This window comes from Suricata suricatta, chromosome 11 (assembly GCF_006229205.1).
Source record: "Suricata suricatta isolate VVHF042 chromosome 11, meerkat_22Aug2017_6uvM2_HiC, whole genome shotgun sequence".
NCBI lineage: Eukaryota > Metazoa > Chordata > Mammalia > Carnivora > Herpestidae > Suricata > Suricata suricatta.
In genome coordinates, this window is record NC_043710.1 from 14,229,351 (window position 1) to 14,240,361 (window position 11,011).

The following is an 11,011-nucleotide window of genomic DNA, read 5'->3' on the forward strand; positions in this document are numbered from 1 at the left end:
CCACAAGGTTGTGCACACAGAGAACGTTCATCTATTTTTAACCTGTTTATGCATCTAGTATATAACAATGATTGACATTTTGAGTGATAATCATGCAAAGATTTAATTATGCAAGCAGTTCAGGAAAAATCAACTCTAATTTTACTTTTAAAGAAGGCATACAGACCCAATTATCCATAGCCTTTGTTACCAGAAAGGATTCTCCCCTCATGCTTGGACTAAATTGCTGAAGATATATCTTTTATATTCATACTTAGGTCTTTTCTATGTGAGAAGTGTATTTATATTTTGTTTTTACTCTCATAATTAATCTAGACTATTAAGCTAGACACCTTATTTCAAAAGTATGTGGCCTGTTGACAGAGAGCTGGGTCCTCTAATTGGCTTAAATTCTATGAAGTTCAAAGTTTTCATCTGTCAACTAAGGTTAATATTTACCAATTATCTTTTGAAGAAACGGGGTGAGGATGAAATACTCTATTGCTATGTTTGAAGGGACTGAAATAATGTTTAATACAGATGGGAAGTAAAAATCTTTAAGATGCATCAGTGATATTATAAACTTACCTTACAGACATAGAAGATTTTCATGATGTTTGGAGGATTTTGGAAATAATACCATCTTCAAATTAACCTTCTCTGGACAAGTAGCTTTCAATATGAAAGATATGACACACTTAGAAAGAGACTCCTCAAGTAATTCTCAAATTGTCAGTTTTTAATAAAGTGGTTTTTAAGTCAAAGGCTTCCCTTTTAGCCTAAAGCCTCAAAAAGTTTTTACAGAACACAGGGATTTGAATCTAGAATGGATTATTTTGTAGCACTATGGAGAAAAGAGCTACAAATACCATTGGTTCCATAGACCAGAAGCAAGAAGTATTGAGTAACACATTCAACTGGGTCATTCAAACCATAATGATTCTTGCTCCAGGAAATGTGATCAACAGAAATAATTTTCAACTTGCACTGCATGGGTATTTAAAGAGGTTCCCATAAAGGCTCAAGGACCTTGTCTTGTAGCTGCCTCTTTCTCTCCCAGGAATTAATTATCTCCTCAGATGGAGAGGCTTTGTGTTAAAGCCATGCTAAAGAGACATGTTTGACCTACTCCAATTTTTAATAGGGTATTACATTCCCTGTACTCTGAACCTAACATGAGAGAATTTCCTTTCTCTGCATAAAACTTGGTTTCTAAGAAACCTGCATGTCCTGTGAATGGAAAATTACCATAATTCCCGAGTGTTCATTTTATAAACATTGTGTTACTTGAATACGTGCAGTTACCTGTGATGTCATCAATGTTGACTCATGTCGCAGAGAGAACTTCTGTCTCCTTAGCAATAGTAAAACTTTCTTGGAACCTACTAAGGATTGCTTTAGAGTTAAATCCATGAAGGCGTAAGATCATGACAGCCGTTTTAAAGATCTTGACTTCAGGGGTGCCTGGGTGGCTCAGTCGGTTAAGCCTCTGACTTTGGCTCAGGTGAGATCTCACGTCCGTGGGTTCGAGCCCCGCATCGGGCTCTGTGCTGACAGCTAGCTCAGAGCCTGGAGCCTGCTTCCGGTTCTGTGTCTCCTTCTCTCTCTGACCCTCCCCCTCTCATGCTCTGTCTCTTTCTGTATCAAACATAAAAAAAAAGATCTTGACTTCAAAAGGTGTTTGTCACATGCATCAGGAAGGTAGGAGGTGAATACAAACTCTACAAGGCTCCCAATGAGTCATCTTTGGGCCTTATGGTCGAGTCAGTATGGAATACTAGGCAACATTGAAATTGTGGAGAGATACCAGAACACAAGGGGAGAGTCCTAGTTGTTTCACATCTTTGTCACTTGGTACTGTTCGTTTTTCCTTCAAATCATTCTAGGAGATGTGTGATATATTACTGTGGTTTTAATTTCTTTCCCTGATGGCTAATAAAGAGATTTTTTTCATATTATTGGCCATTTGTAAACCTTCTCTTGTGTAGTTTTGTTCCAGTCCTTTGCATAATTTAAAAATAAGCATTCTGGTTTCCTTACCACTAAGTTATGGTTGTACTTTATATATAGTACAGGTCTTTGTCATATAAATGTTATGTATATGTACAAAATGTTCCCCTAGTCCATGGATTGAGTGTTCATTTTAATTTTTATTATCTTTTAAAACTTTTTAATGTTTTTATTTATTTTTTAGAAAGAGAGAGAGAACGTGTGAGCAGGGGAGGGTCAGAAAGAGAAGGAGACTCAGAATCCGAAGACAGACTCCAGGTTCTGAGCTAGCCGTCAGCACAGAGCCTGACATGGGGCTTGAACCCACGAATCGTGAGGTCATGATCTGAGCCGAAGTCTGACGCTTAACCCACTGAGCCACTCAGGTACCCCGAGTGTTCATTTTATAAACATTGTATTACTTGAATACCTGCAGTTGACAAATACTAATTATTAATTTGTTATGATTAGTAATTATTGTTTTATATTTAATAAATATTGATGTACGCTTAAGGTCAAAAAGGTTTCTTCTGGAATTTCTATGGATTTAACTATGGATATTTAACCTTGAAATGTAGATCTCTGTCTGATTTTGAGTTAATTTTTGTGCATGGTATGAGGTGAGATTGTGGTTAAGATTAATGTTTTTTCTCATATGGATATATAATTGATCCAGTATAATTTGTGGAAAAGCCTATACTTTCCTCATTTCATTACTTGACATTTTTGGAAAAGTCACATAATTAGGCCTATTGCTGGGCATTCTATTGGCTCCAAGGTTTCAGTGTTTACCTCACTGTCGATACTACACAACATTGATCATGAGAGTCTTACAGCAATTCCTGAAAAGATGTAGGGTAAGTACTCAAACTATGGGGTGGTTTTTCTCTGAGAGTGATTTATCTTCCAGATTCCTTGATATCTGTATATTTCTATATATTTCAGAATAGAATTGTTCAATTCTATAAAAATTTTGCTGAAACTTTTATTGGGATTTATTAAAAACATACAGTGATGCAGTGAAAATGCAATCTTGTAACCCAATGACAAGTTATATCCTCCATTTTTGTGTGAAATTTCTCTCAGCAGTGTTTTCTAATTTTTATACACAGGTCTTGAATATACTTTCAAAATTATTCCTCAAAAAATTTAAATATATTCACATTACATAGTAGTTTTCTATTTTAATTTTTTATTTTATTGTTTATTGTCAAGATGGTTTCCAAATAACATCCAGTCCTCCTCCCCTCAAGTGCCCTTCTCCATGTCCATCATTGCCCTTCCCCTCTCCCACTCTCATATCAGCCCACAGTTTTTTCTCAGGATTCAAGAGTCTCTCATGGTTCGCCTCCCTCCCTCTCCCCAACCATTTTGTCCCCCTTCCCCTGCCACATGGTCCTCTGTTAAGGTTCTCCTCTTCCACTTATGAGTGAAATCATATGGTATCTGTCCTTCTCTGCCTGATTTATTTCACTTAGCATAACACCCTTGAATTCCATAAATGTTGCCATGAATGGCCAGATTTCATTTTTCCTCTTTGTCTGTAGTGTTCCCTTGTGTATATAAACCACATCTTCTTGATCCATTCATCAAATGATGGACATTTAGGTTCTTTCCATGATTTGGCTGTTGTTGAAAGTGCTGCTATGAACATTGGGGTACATGTGTCCCTATGTATCAGCACTTCTGTATCTTTTGGGTAAATTCCTAGCAGTGCTATTGCTGGGTCATAGGGGAGTTCTATTGTTAACTTTTTGAGAAACTTCCACACTATTTTCCAGAGCGACTGCACCAATTTATATTCCCACCAACAGTGTAGGAGGGTACCTGTTTCTCCACATCCTTGCCAGCATTTGTAGTCTCCTCATTTGTTCATTGTAGCCACTCTGATCAACGTGAGAACGTATCTCAGTGTGGTTTTGGTTTGTATCTCCCTGATGATGAGTGACTCTAAGCATCGTTTCATGTGTCTGTTGGCCATCTGCATGTCCTCTTTGGAGAAGTATCTATGTCTTCTGTCCATTTCATCAGCGGATTATTCGTTTTTCAAGTGTGGAGTTTGGTGAGTTTCTTATAGATTCTGGATACTGGCCCTTTTTTCTGATATGTCATTTGCAACTATATTTCCCCATTCCATCGATTGCCTATTTGTTTTATTGATTGTTTCCTTTGCTGGGAAGAAGCTTTTTATCTTGGTGAAGTCCCAATAGTTCTTTTTTGGTCTTGATTCCCTTGCCTTTGGGGATGTGTCGAGTAGAAAATTGCTGTGGTTGAGGTCAAGGAGGTTGCTTCTTGCTTTGTCCTCTAGGGTTTTGATGGTTTCCTGTCTCACATTCAGATCCTTCAGCCATTTTGAGTTTATTTTTGTGTATGGTGTGAGAAAGTGGTCTAGTTTTATTCTTCTGCATGTTGCTGTCCAGTTCTCCCAATACCATCTGTTAAAGAGGCTGTTTTTTTTCCCCATTGGATACTCTCTTCTGCTGTCATAGATTAATTGGCCATACATTTGTGGGTCCAGTTCTGGGTTCTCTATTCTATTCCCTTGGTCTATGTGTCTGTTTTTCTGCCACTACCATATTGTCTTGATGATGACAGCTTTGTACTAGAGGCTAAAGTCTGGGATTGTGATGCCTCCCGTTTTGGTTTTCTTCTTCAACATTGCTTTGGCTATTCGGGGTCTTTTGTGGTTCTATAAATATTTTAGGATAGTTTGTTCTAGCTTTGAGAATACTGGTACAATTTTGATTATGATTGCATTGAACGCGTAGATTGCTTTGGGTAATAATGACATTTTAACAATGTTTATTCTTCAGATCTGTGACGGGAATGCTTTTCCATTTCTTTGTGCCTTTTTAAATTTTTTTCATAAGTTTTCTATAGGTTTCATCATACAGATCTTTTACATCTTTGGTTAGGTTTATTCCTAGGTATTTTATGGTTTTTTGTGCGATTTTAAATGGGATTAGTTTCATGATTTCTCTTTCTGTTGCATCCTTATTGGTGTATGAAAAGGCAACTGATTTCTGTACATTGATTTTGTACTCTGCTACTTTGCTGAATTGATGGAACAGTTCTAGTAGGTTTCTGGTGGAGTCGGTTGTGTCTTTCATGTAGAGTATCATGTTCTGTGAAAAGTGAAAGTTTGACTCCATCTTTGCCAATTCTGATGCCTTTTATTTTCTTTTGTTTGTCTGGATGCTGATGCTAGGATTTCCAGCACTATATTAAACAACAGTGGTGAAAGTGGACATCCTTGTCATATTCCTGATTTCAGGGTAAAGCTCTCAATTTTTCTTCATTGAGAATGATATTAGCTGTGGACTTTTCATAAATGGCTTTTATGATATTGTAAGTATGTTCCTTCTATCTCGCCTTTCCTGGGGGTTTTTATTAAAAAGAATGCTGTTTTGTCAAATGCTTTTTCTGCATCTATTGACAGGATTATATGGTTTTTATTTTTTCTTTTGTTAATGTGATGTATCACATTGATGGATTCGTGAATATTAAACCAGCCCTACAACCCAGGATGAATCTTACTTGATCATAGTAAATAATTCTTTTTATATACTGTTGAATTTGATTTGCTAGTATTATGTTGAGTATTTTTGCATCTGAATTCATCAAAGATATTGGCCTGTAGTTCTCTTTGTTTGCTGCGTCTTTGTCTGGTTTGGGAATCAAAGTGATGTTGGTTTTATAGCATAAGTCCAGATGTTTTCCTTCCATTTCTATTTTTTTGAATAGCTTGAGAAGAATGAGAATTAACTCTGCTTTAAATGTCTGGTAGAATTCCCCTGGGAAGCCATCTCGCCCTGGGCTCTTATTTGTTGGGACATTTTTGATAACTGATTCAGTTTCTTCACTGGTTAAGAGTCTTTCAGATTTTCTATCTCTTCCCGTTTGAATTTTGGTAGTGCATGTGTGTTAAGGAATTTGTCCATTTCTTCTAGATTGTCCAGTTTGTTGGCATATAGTTTTTAATAGTATTCCCTGATGATTGCTTGTATTCTCTGGGATTGGTTGTAATATATTCATTTTCATTCATGATTTTGTCTATTTGGGTGCTTTTTCTTTTCTTTTTGGGAAGCCTGGCTAGAAGTTTATCAATTTTGTTTATTTTTTCAAAAACAAACTCTTGGTTTTATTGATCTGTTCAACCTTTTTTTTTTTTTGGATTCTATATTGTTTATTTATGCTCTGATATTTATTATTTATCTTCTTCTGCTGGGTTTGTGGTGTTCTTGCTGTTCTCCTTCTGATCCTTTAGGTGCACTGTTAGATTTTGTGTTGCGCTTTTTCTAGATCCTTGAAATAGGCCTGGATTGCAATATACTTTCCTCTTAGGACTGCCTTTGATGAATCCCAAAGAGTTTGGATTGTTGTGGTTTCATTTTCATTTGTTTTCATATACTTTTTAGTATCCTGTCTAATTGCGTGATTGGCCCAATCATTCTTTAGTAAGGGGGGGGGGTCTTTAACCTCCATGTTTTTAGAGGTTTTCCAGACTTTTTTCTGTGGCTGATTTCACTTTTCATAGCATTGTGATCTGAAAGTGTGCATGGTATGAACTCAATTCTTTTATATTTATTGAGGCTGCTTCATGACCTAGTATTTGGTCTAGCTTGGAGAATGCACCATGTACACTCCAGAAGAAAGTGAATTCCATAGCCTCAGGATGTGGAGTTCTAAATATATCTGTTAAATCTATCTGTTCCAATGTGTTGTTCGGGTCCATTGTTTCCTTAGTGATTTTCTGTCTAGTTGATCAATCCTCTGCTGTAAATGAAGTATTAAAATCCTCTGCAATTAGCACATTCTTATCATTAAGATTGTTTCTGTTTGTGATTAACTGTTTTATGTATTTGAGTGCTCCCAACTTTGGTTTATAATCCCCTTTTTCATCTCTTGTTACTGTCTTTAATTTAACGTCCAGTTTGTCTGATATAAATATGGCTACTCTGACTTTCTTTTGCCTTCCAGTTGCATGATAGATATTTCTCCATCCCTTTACTTTCAATCTGAAGGTGTCTTCAGGTTTAAAATGAGTCTCTTGGGGCACCTGGGTGGCTCAGTCGGTTGAGCCTCCGACTTCGGCTCAGGTCAGATCTCACATTCGTGGGTTCGAGCCCCGCATTGGCTCTGTGCTGACAACTAGCTCAGAGCCTGGAGCCTGCTTCGGATTCTGTGTCTCCTTCTCTCTCTGACCCTCCCCCTCACATGCTCTGTCTCTCTCTGTATCAAAAATAAATAAAACATTAAAAAAATAAAATGAGACTCTTGCAGAGAGCAAATTGATGGATTTGGTTTTTTATCCATTCTGCTACCCTATGTTTTTGATTAGAGCATTTAATCGATTTAAATTCAGTATTATTATTGAAAATTATAGATTTAGAGTCATTGTGTTCTCTGTATGGTTCATGCTTGTAGTGGTGTCTCTGGTACCTTGTGTTCCTTTTAACATTTCTCTCAAGAGTTTCTTTTAGGATTTCTTGTAGGTCTGGTTAAGTAGTGATGAATTCTTTCACTTTTACTTGGAAAACCCTTTATCTCTCCTTCTATTCTAAATGGCAGGCTTGCTGGATAAAGGATTCTTCACTGCCTATTTTTTCTGTTCATCACTTTGAAGATCTTCTGTCATTCCTTTCTGGCCTGCCAAGTTCCAGTAGTTAGATAGGTCTGTAACTAATCTAATAGGTTTATCTTTGTATGTTAGGGCCCCTTTATCCCTAGTTCCTTTCACAATTCTCTCTTTAACCTTATATTTTGCCAGTTTCACTATAACATGTCATGCAGAAGATCGATTCAAGTTATGTCTGAGGGGAGTTTTCTGTGTCTCTTGGATTTCAATGTCTGTTTCCTTCCCCAGATTGGGGAAGTTCTTGGCTATAATTTGTTCAAGTACCCCATTAAAACCTTTCTCTTTCTTTTCTTCTTCAGGAATTCCTATGATATGGATATTGTTTCATTTGATTGTATCACTCAGTTATCAAATTCTCGTTTCAGGATCCCAGATTAATTTATCTCTCTTTTCTCTCAGCTTCTTCTTTTTCTATAATTGTGTCTTCTAGTCCACCTATTCTCCTTTATGCCTCTTCAATCCATGCAATGGCTGCCTCCATTTTATTATGCACCACATTTATAGCAGTTTTTAATTGGTCACAACTATATTTAAGGTCTATTGTCTTTGTAGCAATAGTTTCTCTGATGTCTTCCATGCCTTTCCAAACCCAGTAATTAGTTTTATGCCAATTGTTCTAAATTCTTGCTCAGTTATGTTGCTTATATCTGCTTTGAGCAATTCTGTAGCTGTGACATCTTCCTGGCATTTTTTTAGAGGAGCGTTCTTCCTTTTTGTCATTTTGATAGCTGTCTGTCTCTTGTGAGTCTTAAAAGCTTGTTATGTGCTCTGCACCTGTGAGTTCTGCTATATTAAAGAGGCTCATTGCCTGTTCTGGCCCTGTCTGTTCAGGAGCTGTTCTTTTAATGGTGTTGTTCGGTCTCTCTTGTTGTGCTTTTGTTATTTTATTTTGCTACTCATAGTGATATTTGGGACTCTCCACCATGTGTACTTTGACTTGTTTCTTGAGGTAGCCTCGAAAAGGAAAACAGAGACAAACACACAGGAAACCAAAGTATGCAAATGCACAGACAAATTAAACAGACAAGCAAACAAGGAGGAAAATGGGAACAAAAATAACAAAAGACAAAGGATAGTCTAAAAGCATAAAACCAGAAATATCAGCTATAAATAAAGAGCAGGGTGGAGGCAGTGCTGATGGAAGAGCATATACAAAGAGAGAATTGACAGGGGTGGGGAGGAATTGAAATTGAACATTGACCAGAGAGACTAAAAGGCTTAATTCAAAGAGAGAAAGAGGAGAATATGGTAGGAGGTGAGAAGAAAAAAATGAAGATAATGTTACCCAATGAAACTATATAGTCTGATTATTCCAGAGAGAGAGAGATAGGAAGGTTGTGATGGAGGTGTAAAATATGCAACAAGAGAATGGGTTAAATGTGACTGTTTAAACACACTAGTGACCAGAGTGCCCAGTCCAGTGGAGGGGATTGATAAAAATGAGATAAGGGAGAATATATCTGAATAGCAAGAATTGATCTAGAGCTAATCAAGGCAATCCACCAATGTGGGTCTTGCCCCGTGCTCTGAAACAAAACAAACAAACAAAAAAGGCAGCTCTCCTGTACAGATGGGCATGGTTTGGTGAAGGCAGGTCTCACCTCTATGTGGTCTTGTGGCCGCTCCCTGAGACCCTGCCTTGGTGATTGTGGGGAGTAAAATGGCGGTGCCCCAGTCCTTTCTCAAACCAAGTGTTGCAACTCACTCTTTTGGATCTGATCTTCCTGGGTTGCAAGCATAGCCAAGGTGGGCCGAGTTGTATTTTCCAAGCACTGCCTCATTTCCAGAACTTAGTCTAAGGACTTTTGTGATACTGCCTGAAGTGTTCTCCTGCAGGCCAGACAGCTTCCTAGCCAGGGATTGAATAGGGGGAGTAGGGGAACAGTTTCTCTGGGTGCTGCCTGAGATCAGAGCGTTGAGCCCAAGGAATGTGCCTCGGCTAGAGAACGGATCTCTCTTTGGGTTACACTTTGCAGTTACTGATGGGATGATAGGATCCTTCCCTGTCTTGGGACAACGCTTTTCTCTTCTCCAGAGACTATTACATGAGAGGTTTCAGCCTCTCTTTCTCTTCCCCTTGTCCCTCCATGAGAGAATTAGCTGGGGAGAATCAGATGAGAGAGGAGGGGCAGAGGACTAAAGTAGGCCGTGTGCTGACAGCAGGAAGTCTAACACTTAAGATTACTTAAATATGAAAAATAATTGTACTTATATGTGAAGATTCTAAATTCCAGCAAGATAAGTGTCTCACCCCAAATCATAGCCAGCGAAAGGCACACCTGGGATTCAGATCAGACACTCAGACTTCATCATATGAAATGGTAAACATGAAATCACTCTGGACATCTGGTAAATGCATCTCACATAAAGTGGTCTCTTCTAAATACTTAAGATGAAGATCTGATTAAGTTTTGACACTGTTGCTTGGTGCATCCTTCAGTCATCTTCTTGTTACCATTTACATGTGCAATCATGTGTACCCACATATGTACACATGAAGATAACCATACCTCCTTTCAATATTCCTATCACAAGCACAAAAATTAAAGTGTTTAGACAGTTAAACACAATTATGAGTCTAGCTCAATAAGTTAAAAATCCTTTAAATATTGTTGCTGTGCTATCATCGAATGATCAAAACTATTAACATTTTCTTATTTATTTTGTTGATGCAATTGAGATTTCACTATAAGTGGACTGTACAAGTTGGGAAACAAAATATGACTCTTAACTACACATTTCAAAATTTAAGTGTAATCTTGAAATATGCAAGGCATTATTTTATTATTTTAATAAAGATCCAGATCCTGTGTAAAATGTGGTAGTACTGTTCACAGTCATTGTAGGGTTCCTAAAACATCTTAGCCAAGGTCAGATTCTACTATGCTAAGTTACTAGCTGCCTAGTCTTGTCAGTTTTCTCTTGTGCCTCTGTGGAAATATTCAGAATATCATCTCATAGGGTCATTATGTGCATTAATTTGTAAAAATCCCTTTTAAGCACTTCATACAAGTACTAGCATACTGTATTGACTGTTATTAATTATTGCTACTATACTAGCCATCATTAAAATTTAAACTATTAAGTACATATGAGAAAAAGCAGACTCTATTTTTATTGAGTTAAGAGTCTTTGAAAGGATGGGAGAAGAACATCAATATTTAAAGGATATGCAAAAAGCCCTCAAAACAAAACCAAAAACCTTCAGATTATGAAAAGGGAATCAAATGATCTGGCAAAATGAGTTACAGGGAGTGTAATGGGATGACTTGGGGGGTGGAATTAGATGGAGGAAAGGTGATAAAATGAGGATAAATTTTGTGGGAATGATAACATTTATGTTTGACTGTAATCATTTTAGGGGAAAACAACTACCTTCAATATTAATAAATAATTAGTCTTGGT